Source organism: Crinia signifera, chromosome 3 (assembly GCF_055691185.1).
Source record: "Crinia signifera chromosome 3, ASM5569118v1, whole genome shotgun sequence".
Taxonomy (NCBI): Eukaryota; Metazoa; Chordata; class Amphibia; order Anura; family Myobatrachidae; genus Crinia; species Crinia signifera.
Genome location: NC_139219.1, coordinates 134,202,760 through 134,222,039, shown reverse-complemented (window position 1 = coordinate 134,222,039; position 19,280 = coordinate 134,202,760). Strand labels below are relative to the sequence as shown.

General features: G+C 42.3%; 1 protein-coding gene across 2 annotated transcripts in view; it reads right to left on the bottom strand.

Moving 5' to 3' along the window:
* PHACTR2 (phosphatase and actin regulator 2) overlaps positions 1 to 19,280 on the bottom strand; it is a 308,396-nt gene that overhangs the window by 249,134 nt on the left and 39,982 nt on the right. The window lies entirely within an intron of this gene.

Here is a 19,280-nt window from a genome sequence, read left to right as displayed (position 1 = left end):
AAGTGAACCAGGTGTCAACAGTGGTCAGAGATTTGGCATCAGTGAAGAAAAGGCAAGTGTGTTTCTCCCCCTGATAATGTCATATGTGTGTACATATGTTACATGTATGTTTTGATAATAATAGAAAGGTGTGTTTGAAGATATTGCTACACTTCAATGTCACATGTGAACACAACCATGTCTAATAACCCACATTTATATATGAAACATGCACCATTGGTGTGATGTGAGGTTATGTGCACAGTTCTGCTCATGTGAAGTATGTGATGGGACAACAGAAAGTGTGTAGTTGTAAAATAGTTGTAGTAACAAGTTCCAGATGATGCTACTGAAACAAGGATGATGATGCTACTGAAACAAGGATATGAAACATGCACATGTAGCTGGTGAGAAACTACACATCCCAGCATGTCTTCCCATAGTTAAATAACTCCATATTATCAACACTGTCAAGCTATGGTGGGATGTGTAGTTTCACACCAGGTGGAGGTGCATAATTTGGCCAGGGATGATGTCATTTCTGCATAGTGATATATGTATGTGCATTTAGTGGCCTAATGAATGAGATGAGACACTGAAATGCCTCATTATGGAGACATGAATGCGTGTGTGGGAAACATATGCACAAAAAACATAAGATCACCCACACTAGGAAATGTAACGTAGTCATGATGTTCACTAGCACAGTGGTGCACATATCTCATGGTGATATTTGTATTTTTGACCTTGTAGGTGGTCAGACTTCAAAACTACACTGAAGAGGAAGATGACTGACCGGTACAACCAGAGCATGTCCACCGGGAGGGGGCCTATCCCAGAGAGCTTGAAATATACCCCCCTGAAGCAGGAGGCCTTGGATGTCATTGATGTGGGCGAGGTCAGGGGGATATCCAATATGGATAGTGAGCTCCCGGTGGAGGTCTTTGCTGCTGCTTTTGATGGTAAGTCACAGTAATGCATTGTATTTGGAAAGAGAGATTTTTTGTGTTTGTGATGGTAACATTGTTTTCAATTTTTATCCTAGAAGAAGCAGAACCACCTGATGAACCGGCAGCATCTTCCTCTTTAGAGCCACACAGGCAGCAGTTTGAGGCCTTCAACCGCCAGAATGACATTCTGGCGGCGCTGCTCACCACCGCCAGGTCCCTAAGGGACAATCCCCCATCTGCTGGCCCACCCCAAGCTGCTCCCCAACCTTCCACCTCTGCAGACCCTCCTGTGTCCACTAGGGCAAGAAGGCGCAAGACTTCAGTGCCAAAGGCCCCTGTCCCCAAGGCCCCATCCAAAAAGGGGAAAAAAGGGCCAAAATAATGACACCTGGGTCACTTCCTCTGTGTTTGGACCCCAAATTTTTAAATTGCACTGGACATCCACTTCCTGAGTTGGCCATCTATCCATTTTCGTGCCATGGCCAGTAAAGTGCTTATTTTAACCTCTAGAAATGCAGGATTTATTTTTGTTTAGTATTCTCCCTGGTTGTTGCAGGTCGTATTCTGGTGTCCACATTTCTTTCACCATTGCATTTGCAGGGTAACACGTTTGGAGATGTGCAACCTCTTGTTGTTGCTGATTGTTATTTTTGACAATATTTTATATTTTATTTTTATTTATGATATTAAATTGTGAACTAAGCTGTGATGCTGAACAGCAAATAAATTTATTTTAACAATGAAAACACAATTGTTGTATGTTTAATTTCTTGTGTGAAACAAATAATACATTTATGTGTACTTACTGACCAGGGTATTTTTGTGCATTTATTAAAGTGTTGTAGAAGTTTCCCATGTGTAACCCTCTCCATGGCCATTCACATGTTCATATCCAACTTTTCCCAGCTAATTAGTTTGTGTCAGCACATGTGCAGAGCAACTTAATAGGTGAGAAAGCAGTTTCTGTGCAGGTGAGGTAACTCCAACATGAGTAGGTAAAAGCAGGTCCAGAACAATGATCTCGTCATGGAGTGGGTGAGGTAGGCAAACAGGGATCAAAAGGTACATTTGTGTAGGAATGCATATGTGTCCTCCCTAAAAAAACAGTAATGTCTTGGTACAGGTATGTTAACCCCTTCCCGACATTTGACGTACATTTACGTCATGGTCGGGATGTACTTCCCGACACATGACGTAAATGTACGTCATGACTTCAAAGTGTCACCGCGTCTAGGGACGCGGTGACAGAGGGATGATGTCTGCTGTCCCTGACAGCAAACATCTTCCCTCATTACCCAGGGGGGGCAGCGATGCCCCCCGCCATGGGCGATCGCTGCGATTGGCTGTGTGGTGTGTAAAATTTAGACTCTGCTGCCCCCTAGCGTCCCAAAAAAATAAAAGAAAGTTGAAATAATGATGTAATAATAAAGTTTAGATATGGTCTATGTTAGTTATTAACTATTTTGAGTGGTATGATTATTTGTCTCACAAGCAGAAAATGTAACATTTTGCAAATTGCAAAATGTTCATTTTTTTTACGACATTTTGGTATTTTTCACAAAAAAAAAAAACTGTATCGACCAAAATTTATCACTAACTTAAAGTACAATGTGTCACGGGAAAACAATCTCAAAATCACTGGGATAAGTAAAAGCAAAAAAAAGTTATCCCCACTTAAGTGATACCTGTCAGATTTGAAAAAAAGGCCTCTGTCAGGAAGGCAAAAACATGCTGCGTCGGTAAGGGGTTAAAGATGTGTGAGTTGACCAAACATGATGAAATTGCTTGTGAACAAACATGTTTACACATTTTCATATAAATTATTTCTCAGTGTCATAAGCAGATGTAGGAATCCTTTGTTAGAGAGATGTGATTGCAATAATGTGATTGGTGACATTTTACATCCAGAGTGTAGTAAAATCCAATTCATAGCAGATCTGAAAGTGGTACAGTTATGTATTTTGGGTACTATACAAAGATTGTGTGCAAAATAGTGGCCATGGGCTGAAAACATTGCTGGAACATCCTTTGTAGCTGTTAGATGTGGTTTATGTATTTGTATCATAAATACAAAACATATGTTGGTTTTAGAGTGAAAACTTTGACACATGTCGACTTGTGTAGATTGAGTGTGCTGCTGTGTAAAGTATATGAAAACACGTAGTGATTGTGTAAAAATGTTTTACAAATACCTACCTTAGCATATATAAGCTGGTCTTAAAATGATTCTTACCTTAAATGAAACCAACCTTTACATGTAGAGAAGTGTAGAAAGATATGCTTCCAATGTGTTTGAGTGCTGTGTGTGGCTTGCAGGTAGTGAAATAATGTTTTTGACTTAATAGGCTGCTGCATTGCTTATTACATTCAGGTGTATGTGTTTGAGTAGTAATCAGCGTTAATTAGCAGACCCAGGCGTCCGCTCTCATGCGGTATCTGTAGGGGTGGTCTGAGGTGGCGGTTGGCGTCCGCCTGTTTTGTGTCCGAAATGAACGGTGCTTTCGCCGATCAAGCGGTAGTAGCACAGTACATTTTTTGTGCACACCCCCATGTACGCCCATGTTTACGCCCAGTTTCCCTCATTATTTCGGCCGCTCCCCTCAACACGCCCCTATGCCGCCCACAATGACCGTACTCTTGCGGACAGGTTTTTTCGCACGGAAAGACCCGTCAGTCAGCGTTGTGGAGTCGTCGCGGCTGCGCATTGCGGAAGGTACGCATGCGCAGATCGAAAAAAAACCCGGAACATACGCTTACGGCCCAGCCGCCCGAACCAGAATAACTTCCTTAGTCCCTCCGACATCATGGCCATAGGTAGCGCAGGACATCAGCATAATTCAAGAACAGTCTAATGGGGCATAAACACAGGAAGATTTGAGCAGGAGATGTGCTCTGAGCAATTTTAGTGTGGGAGATTTCCCACAGTCTAGATCTTCCTACACACTGAAAGATCTGCACACAAGATTTGTGCTGAGTTATTTAGTATAGGAGATGTAAAAAAAATATATTTAAATAATAGGTTGGTCTCTTGCTAAGCCTCTCTTGTCTCTTGCTAAGCAATCTGACTAGATATATACTACATGCTTAAATGATGTAGACGTGATAGCGCCACGTGGGGTTGGGCATTGCCATCGCTATGGGGCATACACACTAAGCAAATTATGCTTAATTTCTAAGCAATTTAGCTAAATTGATTAAAAATTAAGCAGAAATATTGCCGTGTGTATGGCCCATAGGCTTCCAATAAAGTGAGTGACCTCAAGCCAAGTGGACAAGTTCAAAGCTGGGGAAGCTGTGGTAAAAGAGGAAGAAGCTGAACTTTGAGAAGTAGTGGTGAGCGGGAATGAGGGAATTCCCACTGGTGAAGAAGAGGCACAATTACATGCAAGGAGTCAGGGTCAGCTATTATATAGCTGTGGATGCATTGGGTGTGGCTGAGTGCTTATGTGAGGAAAATTAAAATACAAATGAACTTTAGGGAATCGTGTAGCGCTGGAAATAGCAGAAACTGTAATCGCATCAGGATCCACAATGTGTCAGCATGACAATCAGTATGGCCTTTCTTTGATTATGGCACACTGGAGATGAGGGTACACACTAGTGGTTCCTGTCAGCAGAAGAGGACCAGCAGTTCCCAAGAGGCCTCATAATAATATCATGACCATTTAAAAGCTTCCCACAAGAGCTAGAGCCTGATTCAGATTTGTATGCAATGCCGATGTTCATGCAGTTGAGCATTTATCGGTAGACTGTGCACTCGCCAAGGTACTCTATCAATATGTCTGCATTCAGAAGCAAAAACATAGTGCTATGGATTATTTGAGGGGGGAGTGACCCAAACTGGTATCTTGCCTAAGACCTCATGAGGTCTAAATCCGCCTCTGCCTGTCAGTGTCCCAATTAGTAAGAGCCTGGAAAATGTAGTGGATGTGAAAGGTGCTAGGGGAACAATGAGCTTTTGTCCTTTCTTTCAGCAGACGAAGATGTGTAGCATCCAAGGGGTACAAGCATCACTCAAATAAAGCGCCTGATAAGAGAATTCCACTGACTGAGTGAGAAGATATTTGACATGTAGACGAAAGTAGCAAGACTTGGGCCGAAACAAAGGCCATTTTCAGATCCTGGAATACTTCAATAGCCTTAGGGAACCAGTGACCTGCTCCTTTTTTATTTAACTATACAATGGGACCCACAATGGAGGAAAAAGGAATGAATCTATGATGATAGTTGGCAAATGCCAAGAATCTCTGAATAGTTTGTGATGGTGGGTCGAACCCAGTTCAACACCACTCGGAGTTTGCCATATTCCATTGTAAACCGCTTGGTGTAATGAAAGTGAAAGGAAGCTCTTTCTACCACAAACTTACATTTCTCCAGTTTAGCATATAACACTGGTTCCCATGTGGTCAATGTGAAAGGAAAACAAGTGTTTGTGGCTGGCAATCATGGTCTAGTGGCACCATAAAAACATTCTAATTCTCTACTGTGCTTTTATGTAAAAAAAAAGTGTGGGAACAACTCGCATACAGTATAAATGATGTTCTCTGAGTTTTTGTATTACTGATTTACTGATATGATTCTGATGCTCCGCTAGGGATCTGGAATTAAGTTAGATGTTGTAGAGGTAGACTACAACAAATTTCCAAAACATTCCAAAAGACTGCTGGCATATTGGATATCCCGAATGGTATCACTAAATACTCATGGTAGCACTATTACTGTTTACCATTCATCCCCTTCTTTAATCCTGATCATGTTTTATGTGCCTCCTAGATCAATCTTGGAGTAGATGGTCACTGTTCAGAAATTATTGAACAAAACTGAAATGGGGGTAACGAATAGGAATTCTTAGCAGTAATACAGTTAAATCCAGGAAAATCAAAGCATGGGCATAAAGAGCTATCCTTCCTGTCCATAGAAAATAAATCTACCCCAAAATGAGATTTGGATGGGCAGATTAACCTGTTCTTAAAGTTTTCCTGAAAGTGGTAATCCATGGCTTTTGATTCAGGTAATGAAATTTAGTCTTCCTTTAGCATTAGGAAGCATATTAATTGAACAATCATAAATCCTATGTTGAGGAAGTAAATCTGCCTCTTGTTTGGAGAACACATCTGCAAAAGAATGATAATTTAGCAGTAACTCCTTGAGAATGGTGTGACTAATTCATATTGGAAGGGTGAGACATCTGGATGAGCATTCAGTACCTCAACAGTTTTCCAATTTATCGTAGGATTGTGTTGTAGGAGCCAAGGAAGTTCCAAGACCACTGGAGCCATTGGGCAGAGGACAAGGAATGGAGTGTGTAGCACCCATCAACAAGTAATAAGGAAAGAGGTGAAGTTTTGGAAGTTCACTTGTCCATTGGTAAGTAGACCACCATTCAAGCCTCTGACATAGAGTACTGTAGTTTCTGCATGGGAATATTGCAAGATAATGAAAAGACCAGATCCAAAAAAATCCCTGCAGCTCGGTTATCAATAAAGTCACTCAGAGCCGGCCTTAGGCATAGGCAAACTAGGCAATTGCGTAGGGCAGTTGGAATGCCTAGGGGCATCAGCAGCTTCTGCTGATTAAAATGATATACAGCTTGCCTATATTCTGTGTGTAAGTGAGGCTGTATCTGTATATGAAATAGTGTATTCATGGAAATCCCTGTAACATAGCATTCTGTATGCAGGTACAGCCGCAGTTGTACACAGAATATATGCATGCCACATATCATTTTAATCATCGGAAGCTCCTTGAGTGTCTTGGTCACATAACAATGCAAATTAGACAAATTTTCAGCACAAAAGGCATCCAACGTTAGCAGAACTGGCCAGGAGCTGCATGGCCTACTGAGGCAAGATGTATGAGGAAACATCTGTATCCAAGCAGAGGCAGAGGTCACAGTGTTAGCGGCAGTGCGAGTGCTGTCTGCGGGTGGGTTGGTTGTGCAATAGTGTAAGGCATATGTGTAAGGGTCATTATGTGTGTCATGTATAAATGCATAAATAATGTGCGACATACAGTATGTGTAACAGGCATTATGTGTGTTATGTGTAAAAGGGCATTAAAAATGTGCAACATATGTGTAATGGGCATTATGTGTGTCATGTGTATAAGGGCATTAATAATGTGCAACATATGTGTAAGGGGCATTATGTGTGTCATTATGTGTATGAAGGGCATTAATAAAGGTTGGCATAATGTGTAAGGGGCATTATGGTTATAAGGACATTAATAATGTGTGTTATGTGTAAGGGGCATTACTGTGTGGTATTATCAGGGGTGCCGAGAGAAAGGGGTAGGGGTTACAAATTACCCAGGCCAAAGTCTGATGGAAGGGCCCAGTGGGGCCCCGGGCCCCCTCCCCTTAAGTGACAGCAGCAGCTGCAGCTTTTATCCTCTGCCCAGCACACACTGCTTTGTGCTGGGTGTGCTGGGAGGTGCTTAAAATACAATATTTTCTCAGGTTTTTTTTTCTAAGGGTATAATGTGAATAATGTGAGGAGTAATATATATAAGGTAAAGTGGTACTACTGTGTGATGTAACGTGAATAAGGGACACCATCGCATGTGAATAAAGTTGCACTACTGTGTGGCATAATTTGAATTGGGGGTACTATTGGGTGGCCATGCCCCTTCCCAGCAAGAACACACCCCTGTTTGGGCTGCGTACAGAATGTGTGCACTGTTTCTATTTAAAATATTGCGGGTAGGAGCACCAAAATGATGACTGCTATGATGAGGGTTGATTGTGCTGGGAAAGGAGAGCAGGGTCAGAGGCGGAACTAGTGGCGGTGCTAGGGGGCACCAGCCAAAATCTTGCCTAGGGTGTCATTTAGGCTAGGGCCGACTCTGAAGTCACTTTTTTGTTAAACACAATCCAAGCTGGAAGTAGCAGAGATTTATTATGATAAACCACTGACAGGCCTGCAAGAAACTCTCCAGTCTTCTTCAGGCTTTGCCGTTTCCCGACTTACCATTGCAATACAAACATAACCACAAATTGAGCTGATGAGCAGATAGTCGAAAGGCTCCAATCTGCATTGGCTCTTTACCATCAGAATTCTTCCTCAGGGGTTGAAGTGGAGGTAACTCCTTCTCCAGATGAAGCTGGAGACAGCAGATCTGCCTGTCAATTTGGATGGCAAGCTGCATGAGACCATCAAGAGTTTCTGGCATGGGGAATTGACTATGGAGTGCAGAATCATTCCATGCTGAATCTTGGCGTATCTGCGGAATTTCATGCAAGAAGCCTGGGAGGTTCTTCAACTGAGCTTTAGGGACCATAAATGATCATTAGCAGAGGCAACCCTAACAAGATCATCAGAAAGGATTCCAGTAAGGGAGAAAAAAGGATTCGGTTAACTCAATTTCTTCGAGGTTCCTGGGAGCACAGGGTTAACATCGGGGTTGTAGATGGAACCAGAGGACCAGGGACCAATTCTCCAAAGCGTTAGGCTTCCCATCATGCCAGGCTCCTCTCCCCTATAACCCTTACTCCATGCTAGGTCATTCAGGTTTTTTTAACAGGCCCCAGCAGGAAGCAGAGAAGGAAAAAAGACAGATTATGGACAGTACATTCACTCATATACAGAGGAAGGGGTGCAATGACCAAGGTCGCATGTGCTCCTTTACATAAGGCGTGTCAGTGTGGGCACCCTGTGGTTCCAGGAACCTCGAAGAAAGGGAGTTAACCAAAGGTAGGTTTACCATAAGTCATGTTTTCTTCTTCAGGGTTCCTGGTCCCAAAGGGATAACATCGGGAATGTCCAAAAGCCGTATATTCAAGGGCGGGAAGACCCCCTGGGGGGCCAGAAGAACCTGGTGACCAGACACAGAATCTTGGGAAGGGAATGTGTCAAAGGCATAACACCTCAGAAACGTATGGTCCGAGGACCATGTTGAAGCCTTGCGCAATTGTTCAGCAGAAGCGCCACGACGTGCCACAATTTCCTGATTAATGTGGAATTTAGAAACTACTTTTGGTAAATGAGAAGGTTTTGTCTGCAGGACAGCATTGTCCTAATGGAACACCAAGAATGGGGAGCAACAGGATAAAGTCCCCAAATCTTACACTCTCCTGGCCGAAACTGTAGAAAGCAAACACACCACTTTGGCCATTAACCATGTCAAGTCATGTCAAATCAACAGAAGGCAGATGATTGCAGAATAGACAATAGGTGGAGCATTGCACATAGCAGGACTTCTTGGGGGTAGCTAGACGTCCTGTTTGCCTATCAGCAGGCAATGCCCATTGGCCCATTGCATGTAGCCAGTTGCTTGGCAATGGCAGGGACTTGCGCTGGGACTCAGCAGCTGCTGCTCTTCAAGAAGAGAGAGCCAAAGTGCGGCTAGGTGTAAGAGCCCTAAAAAGGTTTATAACTGATGCAGGTGTCGTTGCCCTATATACATAGCTGGGACAACTCTGTCCCTGGCTGTGGTGGCTGCAGGCTTTGGGTTGCAAAGTAGATTCATGGGAGTTGTGAGGTCTTAACCAGAGAAGCCGGCCTGGGAGAGAGACACAGGGCAACGGGACTAAGTTGATGTACTGTAAGCTCTAGTGGGGGTCTCCGTAGGGGGGAGTTTTCACTCCACCACTCCAACAGACAAGATGTTTATACAGATTATCATTGTCGCTTCCTCCTTTGCTTATAATATATTTTCAAAAGTATAAAAAAAAAATATTATAGCAAAATGAAATAATATCAGATGGTTATATTCACAATAAACTACTGTAACTTAATGCAGTTCTGGATCTAGACACGTATATTAATGGAAATTGGTTGATGATGATTTATTTTTAACTTTTAAACAGAGGAAAGAACTGTAGATGTTTAAGGAGTTCAGTTCAGCGCAGAAAGAAATATACAATTATAGGTTGCCCTGAACACTTGCTGTGATGTAGTGTTGAAAGCTAAAAGGAGAAGTGTAAATGCGACAAGCAGTGGGTGTTACTGCTCTCCACAGGAGGTTCATAACCAAGTGTCAGAACAAACAGTCATCCCAGCGTTAAAGGAACATGAACAATTGGTGGCTTTTAGTAGTTTAGCGCATACTGTTCAGAGCTATATAAAGATAAAGGCAATTTCTGACTCACAAGAAAATAATATACATTCTTGTTCACAAATGTAGGAAGAGGCAGCTGGTGTTTTTCAGTTCTTTACTAAAATGAATGTGACATAAAGGCTTTTGATAAAGTTGTAAACTGTAATCTCCAATCTATCTGCCAATCTAGAAAAAAACTCAACTAATGGGATGAGCGGGTTCGGATTTGGGGAATCTGAACACCCCCAATCCGTACCCGCTCTCCAAGCCTGTTTGGGTATTCCTGCCCAAGCCCGGAGCACGGGTCTCCGGAGCTCACGAGATCCCGCCGTCGGATCTTGGGAGATCTGAACCCTATAAAGGGGCAGGTGGACGGGCGCCATCTTCACTCCAGTCTAGGAGAGAGTGAAGAGAGGACGTTCTGGCCGCCTGCCTGCCTCCCTTCACTGCCTGCCCGCCATCCCGCTCTCCCGCCCCGCCATGACACTGCTGCAGCTACTAAATTGAATTATATATATATATATATATATATATATACAATTACATTTATATATCAGTACTTTGCACTCTGTATCTATTATTTATTTATATTTATACATCCACCACTGCAGTACATTTAGGGCAGGCTGGCCTGAAAGTGCTGTGCTCAGTGCCAGTGGTACTGCAGTGACAGTCCAGTTAGTGCTGTAGTGTTGTTCAGTCCAGTCAGTGATACATTGTGTACTGTAGTCCAGTTCAGTCCAGTCAAGTGAAAATGCTCTATAGTTCAGTCCAGTGACACTGTGTATAGTCCATTGATCTTGCAGCATAAGTCATTGGTGCCTGAGTTCATTAATCTCCTGAAGTGCATTATATTAACACATGTTCTTTAAGCTGTTCTTTTATACATTTGGCAGTGTGCCATCTTCCTATGTGGCCAATCTTCAGCCGAAGGAACATGGAATCTACTTGTTTGAAGAATTGGACCAGGGGCGATGAAAGGTCTGTGTACACACTTATCCGTTGTTCCTCAAGAAGACGGGATATGTAAAATAAACGAATAAAAGAAGAGTGTGTGAGAATAACTTCTATTCAACCCAACAGGGTATAGATGAGAGTCTGGGGTTGGGTCACTAGAGGCGTACCCTCACTCACACTAGAACAAAGAGGATGGTGCACATAAAGGTTTCTTTATATTGGTCCACCACGGGTGTAGTTCCCATGGTGGACCAATATAAAAAAACCTTTATGTGCACCATCCTCTTTGTTCTAGTGTGAGTGAGGGTATGCCTCTAGTGATCCAACCCCAGACTCTCATCTATACCCTGTTGGGTTGAATAGAAGTTGTTCTCTCACACTCTTCTTTTATTCGTTTATTTTACATATCCCGTCTTCTTGAGGAACACCGGATAAGTGTGTACAATTCAAACAAGTTTTCCGAATAAGGGGTTGAGTGGTGACCCTGTATTTGTGGATCCGGCTGAAGAAAGGCGTTTGCGCCTTGGGACTTATTTTTCTTTTCTGTTTGTAACATGGAATCTACTGTTCGACAATTATTACGTGTGATTTCCTCCTTTACTACTAGACTTCTTCACCAGATTGATGACTTACAGGGTCTTCTATCTGCACTCCTGAGCGATGTGCTGAAGTTGCTGAGGGAGATCTGCCCACACTTATTGAACCTGCAGCTCTTATTACTACTAAACCGGTTCATACTCTGGATGTGTAATCTTCTACGGTTCTGCCCAAAATTGGGATTATTTGCTGTTCCCTACCCAAATGCTTAGATGTTGCTGCGATTCACCTAAAAACCCCTATATTACTACTGATCGAAATTATTCATTCCTGTAATTTGATGTTTCTAAGGGCCTTGTTCTGGTTCACGCTCAGAGGCAAAATCCTTCTCAAATGGACAAAACCATGTGCACTGCAGGTGGGGCAGATATAACATGTGCATTAGATTTGGGTGGGGTTTTTCTTCAAAGTGAGATCTACAGTATATTGCAGTGTAAAAATAATGCAGCCAGTATTTTCCCCGCACAGAAACAAAATAACTCACCCAAATCTAATTCTCTCTGCACATGTTACATCTGCCCCACCTGCAGTGCACATGGTTTTGTTCATTTGAGAAGGAATTTGCCTCTGAGAGTGAACCAGAATAAGGCCCTAAATTTGGGATGTTTTCCTGTTTTTGCTCGAAAGCCTGGGGATAAGGTTACTGGGCTAGTCTAGCCTTTTCAAGAGATGGAGAGCTGGCCAGATTAATGTTTTATGTGTGAATAGAATTTGAGAAGTCTTTTCTGGATTATTTGTATCTTTTTATATTTTCCTTACTACCGTGCATTTCTATATCTGATATTCAGTATATATATATATATATATATATATAAATAATTGGGGGTTTGGATTCTGTATTGCGCTAAATACTAATGCAGCACCTCCAAAATTCCTCCTGTTAGTGAGGAATAACAAGAAATACAAAGAAAAGGGGTGATTGGAGTGCGCAACCTAATTGTCTCTATGGTCACGTATATGACATGTGCCACCCAGTTTGTCCAATCAATACTCAGAAGTCCTTTCTGAAGGTATTTTCTGTATGTCCAATATTGAGTTTGTTTGCAGTAATCATGCGATTTTCATTTTTGAAAAAACTTTTTATTTCAAAAAGCAACCCGACGCGTTTTGTCTTTACGACTTCATCAGGGGTACAACCGATGTATGATTATATAAATGACAATCCATACAGTAGGTATTGCCGATTGAAGTGGATTTAAATGTATCAATATGGTATTGAAGGTATAGCCAACCTTTTATAAAAAGTTGGATATTCAAAAAATGGTGGTGGATCTATTTTGGATGTTCACATTTGGAGGGTGATTAATCGGTCACCGGTTTAGATCAATATAGTACTGTGGGTGTGGCCCACCTTTTAATAGATAGTTGGATATTCGTTGGTTTGTGGGTGATCAATCGGTCACCAACTTGGATCAGGGACTCTTCCAAATGAATACCTCCTCCTCGATACACCAGAGTGCCTTTCTCAGGGGTCAGTCTGTGAGAAAGGCTTCCAGCCGAAACGGAACCGTCGACTGCCGACTGCTTGTATCATAAGCTGCAAGGATGGGTGATTATGCTTGTGACCCCCACTATTACTAAGAGGCAAAATATTGCCATATTTTGCATATAAGTCTGATGCTCAACTTTATGGATCAATAAATTGTGTCATACTGGACTTTAAAAATGATCAAGGAGTGCTTTCTTCTATGTATCTCTGGATACACAGTTTTCTTATATATATATACAATTGGTAGAATAAAGCGGCACTGGAAGTCTTGATGCAAATATCCGTTTTATGGCAAATCAAACATACACAATGTCCGACGTTTCGGGGATCAACCGTACCCTATTTCAAGGTGTGTGACGGTTGATCCCCGAAACGTCGGACATTGTGTATGTTTGATTTGCCATAAAATGGATATTTGCATCAAGACTTCCAGTGCCGCTTTATTCTACCAATTGTATCTACTATTTAACCCCTTCCTGACAGAGCCAGTTTTTGCGTTCCTGACAGAGCCCTTTTTTTCAAATCTGACATGTATCACTTAAGTGGGGATAACTTTTTTTTGCTTTTACTTATCCCAGTGATTTTGAGATTGTTTTTTCGTGACACATTGTACTTCAAATTAGTGGTAAATTTGGGTCGATACAGTCTGTGTTTTTTTGTGAAAAATACCAAAATGTCGTAAAAAAATGGAAAATTTAGCAATTTGCAAAATGTTAAATTTTCTGCTTGTGAGACAAATAATCATACCACTCAAAATAGTTAATAACTAACATAGACCATATGTCTACTTTATGTTTCCATCATTATTTCAACTTCCTTTTAATTTTTTTTGGACACTAGGAGGCTTACAATATGAATAGCAAATTCTCAAATTTTCAAGAAAATTTCAAACACTGATTTTTTTAGGGACCAGTTCAGTTCTGATGTGACTTTGAGGGACTTGTATGTGAGACACCCCCATAAATGATACCATTTCAAAAACTGCACGCCTCACAGTATTCAAAACAGCATTTTGGAAGTTTGTTAACCCTTTAGGTGTTTCACAGGAATTAAAACAAAGTGTAGGTGAAATTTCAAAATTTCATTTTTTTTGCAGATTTGCAATTTTAATACATTTTTCTAAGGAACACAGTACATTTTACTAGAGAAATGTGACTAAAAATTGATTCCCCCAATTCTTTTGTTTTCATAAATATCCTATATGTGGCCCTAGTGTGCACGTTGACCAAACCACAGGCTTCATAATAGAAGGAGCACCTACTTGATTTTGGAGCCTCCTTTTTATGAGATTATTTTTTAGGCACCATGTAGGTTTCTAGGCACCATAAGATGCTAAAATTTAGGAACCCCCCCACAAGTGACCCCATTTTGCAAACTACACCCCTCAGGGAATTCATCTAGGGGTATAGTGTACATTTCAAACCCCCAGGGGTTTCACCAATTGTGGTACAACTGGGCAGTGAAAATGAAAAATTAAATTTTTTACACAAAAATGCAGTTCTGGCTCAAAATTTTTCATTTTCAGAAGGTATGAAGGAGAAAAAGCACCCCAAAATCTGTGCCCCAATTTCTCCCGAGTACGGCAATGCCTCACATGTGACCAAAAAATACCATTTGGGTGCATGGCTGGACTCAGAAAGGAAGGAGTGATTTTTGGATTTTGCAGCTCAGATTCTGGTGGAATGTTGGTGGGTGCTATGTTGCATTAGCAAGACCCCCCAAGCACCAATACAGTGGAACCCCCCCCACAAGTGACCCCATTTTGCAAACTACACCCCTCAGGGAATTCATCTAGGGGTATAGTGTACATTTCAAACCCCCAGGGGTTTCACCAATTTTGATACAACTGGGCAGTGAAAATGAAAAATTACATTTTTTTACACAAAAATGCAGTTCTGGCTCAAAATTTTTCATTTTCAGAAGGTATGAAGGAGAAAAAGCACCCCAAAATCTGTGCCCCAATTTCTCCCGAGTACGGCAATGCCTCACATGTGACCAAAAAACACCATTTGGGTGCATGGCAGGACTCAGAAGGGAAGGAGTGATTTTTGGATTTTGCAGCTCAGATTCTGGTGGAATTTTGGTGGGTGCTATGTCGCATTAGCAAGACCCCCCAAGCACCAATACAGTGGAACCCCCCCACAAGTGACCCCATTTTGCAAACTACACCCCTCAGGGAATTCATCTAGGGGTATAGTGTACATTTCAAACCCCCAGGGGTTTCACCAATTTTGATACAACTGGGCTGTGCAAATGCAAAATTACATTTTTTACACAAAAATGCAGTTCTGGCTCAAAATTTTTCATTTTCACAAGGAATGAAGGAGACAAAGCACCCCAAAATCTGTGCCCCAATTTCTCCCGAGTACGGCAATGCCTCACATGTGACCAAAAAATACCATATGGGTGCATGGCAGGACTCAGAAGGGAAGGAGTGATTTTTGGATTTTGCAGCTCAGATTCTGGTGGAATTTTGGTGGGTGCTATGTCGCATTACCAAGACCCCCCAAGCACCAATACAGTGGAACCCCCCCACAAGTGACCCCATTTTGCAAACTACACCCCTCAGGGAATTCATCTAGGGGTATAGTGTACATTTCAAACCCCCAGGGGTTTCACCAATTTTGATACAACTGTGCAGTGAAAATGAAAAATTACATTTTTTTACACAAAAATGCAGTTCTGGCTCAAAATTTTTCATTTTCAGAAGGTATGAAGGAGAAAAAGCACCCCAAAATCTGTGCCCCAATTTCTCCCGAGTACGGCAATGCCTCACATGTGACCAAAAAATACCATTTGGGTGCATGGCAGGACTCAGAAGGGAAGGAGTGATTTTTGGATTTTGCAGCTCAGATTCTGGTGGAATTTTGGTGGGTGCTATGTCGCATTAGCAAGACCCCCCAAGCACCAATACAGTGGAATCCCCCCCACAAGTGACCCCATTTTGCAAACTACACCCCTCAGGGAATTCATCTAGGGGTATAGTGTACATTTCAAACCCCCAGGGGTTTCACCAATTTTGATACAACTGTGCAGTGAAAATGAAAAATTACATTTTTTTACACAAAAATGCAGTTCTGGCTCAAAATTTTTCATTTTCAGAAGGTATGAAGGAGAAAAAGCACCCCAAAATCTGTGCCCCAATTTCTCCCGAGTACGGCAATGCCTCACATGTGACCAAAAAATACCATTTGGGTGCATGGCAGGACTCAGAAGGGAAGGAGTGATTTTTGGATTTTGCAGCTCAGATTCTGGTGGAATTTTGGTGGGTGCTATGTCGCATTAGCAAGACCCCCCAAGCACCAATACAGTGGAATCCCCCCCACAAGTGACCCCATTTTGCAAACTACACCCCTCAGGGAATTCATCTAGGGGTATAGTGTACATTTCAAACCCCCAGGGGTTTCACCAATTTTGATACAACTGGGCAGTGAAAATGAAAAATTACATTTTTTTACACAAAAATGCAGTTCTGGCTCAAAATTTTTCATTTTCAGAAGGTATGAAGGAGAAAAAGCACCCCAAAATCTGTGCCCCAATTTCTCCCGAGTACGGCAATGCCTCACATGTGACCAAAAAATACCATTTGGGTGCATGGCAGGACTCAGAAGGGAAGGAGTGATTTTTGGATTTTGCAGCTCAGATTCTGGTGGAATTTTGGTGGGTGCTATGTCGCATTAGCAAGACCCCCCAAGCACCAATACAGTGGAACCCCCCCACAAGTGACCCCATTTTGCAAACTACACCCCTCAGGGAATTCATCTAGGGGTATAGTGTACATTTCAAACCCCCAGGGGTTTCACCAATTTTGATACAACTGGGCTGTGCAAATGCAAAATTACATTTTTTACACAAAAATGCAGTTCTGGCTCAAAATTTTTCATTTTCACAAGGAATGAAGGAGACAAAGCACCCCAAAATCTGTGCCCCAATTTCTCCCGAGTACGGCAATGCCTCACATGTGACCAAAAAATACCATATGGGTGCATGGCAGGACTCAGAAGGGAAGGAGTGATTTTTGGATTTTGCAGCTCAGATTCTGGTGGAATTTTGGTGGGTGCTATGTCGCATTACCAAGACCCCCCAAGCACCAATACAGTGGAACCCCCCCACAAGTGACCCCATTTTGCAAACTACACCCCTCAGGGAATTCATCTAGGGGTATAGTGTACATTTCAAACCCCCAGGGGTTTCACCAATTTTGATACAACTGTGCAGTGAAAATGAAAAATTACATTTTTTTACACAAAAATGCAGTTCTGGCTCAAAATTTTTCATTTTCAGAAGGTATGAAGGAGAAAAAGCACCCCAAAATCTGTGCCCCAATTTCTCCCGAGTACGGCAATGCCTCACATGTGACCAAAAAATACCATTTGGGTGCATGGCAGGACTCAGAAGGGAAGGAGTGATTTTTGGATTTTGCAGCTCAGATTCTGGTGGAATTTTGGTGGGTGCTATGTCGCATTAGCAAGACCCCCCAAGCACCAATACAGTGGAATCCCCCACAAGTGACCCCATTTTGCAAACTACACCCCTCAGGGAATTCATCTAGGGGTATAGTGTACATTTCAAACCCCCAGGGGTTTCACCAATTTTGATACAACTGGGCAGTGAAAATGAAAAATTACATTTTTTTACACAAAAATGCAGTTCTGGCTCAAAATTTTTCATTTTCAGAAGGTATGAAGGAGAAAAAGCACCCCAAAATCTGTGCCCCAATTTCTCCCGAGTACGGCAATGCCTCACATGTGACCAAAAAATACCAGTTGGGTGCATGGCAGGACTCAGAAGGGAAGGAGTGATTTTTGGATTTTGCAGCTCAGATTCTGGTGGAATTTTGGTGGGTGCTATGTCGCATTACCAAGACCCCCCAAGCACCAATACAGTGGAACCCCCCCACAAGTGACCCCATTTTGCAAACTACACCCCTCAGGGAATTCATCTAGGGGTATAGTGTACATTTCAAACCCCCAGGGGTTTCACCAATTTTGATACAACTGGGCAGTGAAAATGAAAAATTACATTTTTTTACACAAAAATGCAGTTCTGGCTCAAACTTTTTCATTTTCAGAAGGTATGAAGGAGAAAAAGCACCCCAAAATCTGTGCCCCAATTTCTCCCGAGTACGGCAATGCCTCATGTGTGACCAAAAAGTGGCAGGACTCAGAAGGGAAGGAGTGATATTTGGATTTTGCAGCACAAATTCTGGTGGAATGTTGGTGGGTGCTATGTCGCATTAGCAAGACCCCCAAAGCACCAATACAGTGGAACCCCCCCACAAGTGACCCCATTTTGCAAACTACACCCCTCAGGGAATTCATCTAGGGGTATAGTGTACATTTCAAACCCCCAGGGGTTTCACCAATTGTGATACAACTGGGCAGTGAAAATGAAAAATTACATTTTTTTACACAAAAATGCAGTTCTGGCTCAAAATTTTTCATTTTCAGAAGGTATGAAGAAAAAGCACCCCAAAATCTGTGCCCCAATTTCTCCCTAGTATGGCAATGCCTCATATGTGACCAAAAAATACCAGTTGGGTGCATGGCAGGACTCAGAAGGGAAGGAGTGATTTTTGGATTTTGCAGCTCAGATTCTGGTGGAATGTTGGTGGGTGCTATGTGGCATTAGCAAGACCCCCGAAGCACAGTGAAATGATGAACCTAATAATCCATAGATGTGTGGTATATTTTAAAACACTCCTTTATACATAGGCCGGGTTTGTCGGGGCAAGTTTCACAGTGGAAAATAGTTTCCTTTCTTATTCCCTTTTTATAGCAAACTTTGCACCTTTTTTGTGTCCTGCCCTTTCTTGCAGTGGAGGGGATTTCGTTCGGAAAATGCTGCCCTGGTACAATACGGGGGCCAGTACTAGAAGTACTGGGGCCCTCTGCCTGCTGGTTCCCAAATATTAGGCCCTTTATGACTTCCTCTTGAAAGTGCATAAATGTCCCCCTCTGGCCGGTAGAACGGAATAGCACGTAAGCGTTATACAGTGCCATCTGGATGATATACACGGCCAGCTTCTTGTACCAGATTTTTGTTTTCCGCAGGGCACTGTACGGCTTCAGTACCTGATCTGAAAGATCCACTCCGCCCATGTACCTATTGTAATCCAGGATACAATTAGGTTTTGAGGTGTGGGTACTGGTACCTCGTACAGGGACGGAGGTGGTACTGTCTCCGTGAATTGTTGTCAGTATAAGGACATCCCTCTTGTCCTTATATTTGACCAACAACATATTTTCGGTGCATATTCCCCTGCTTTCACC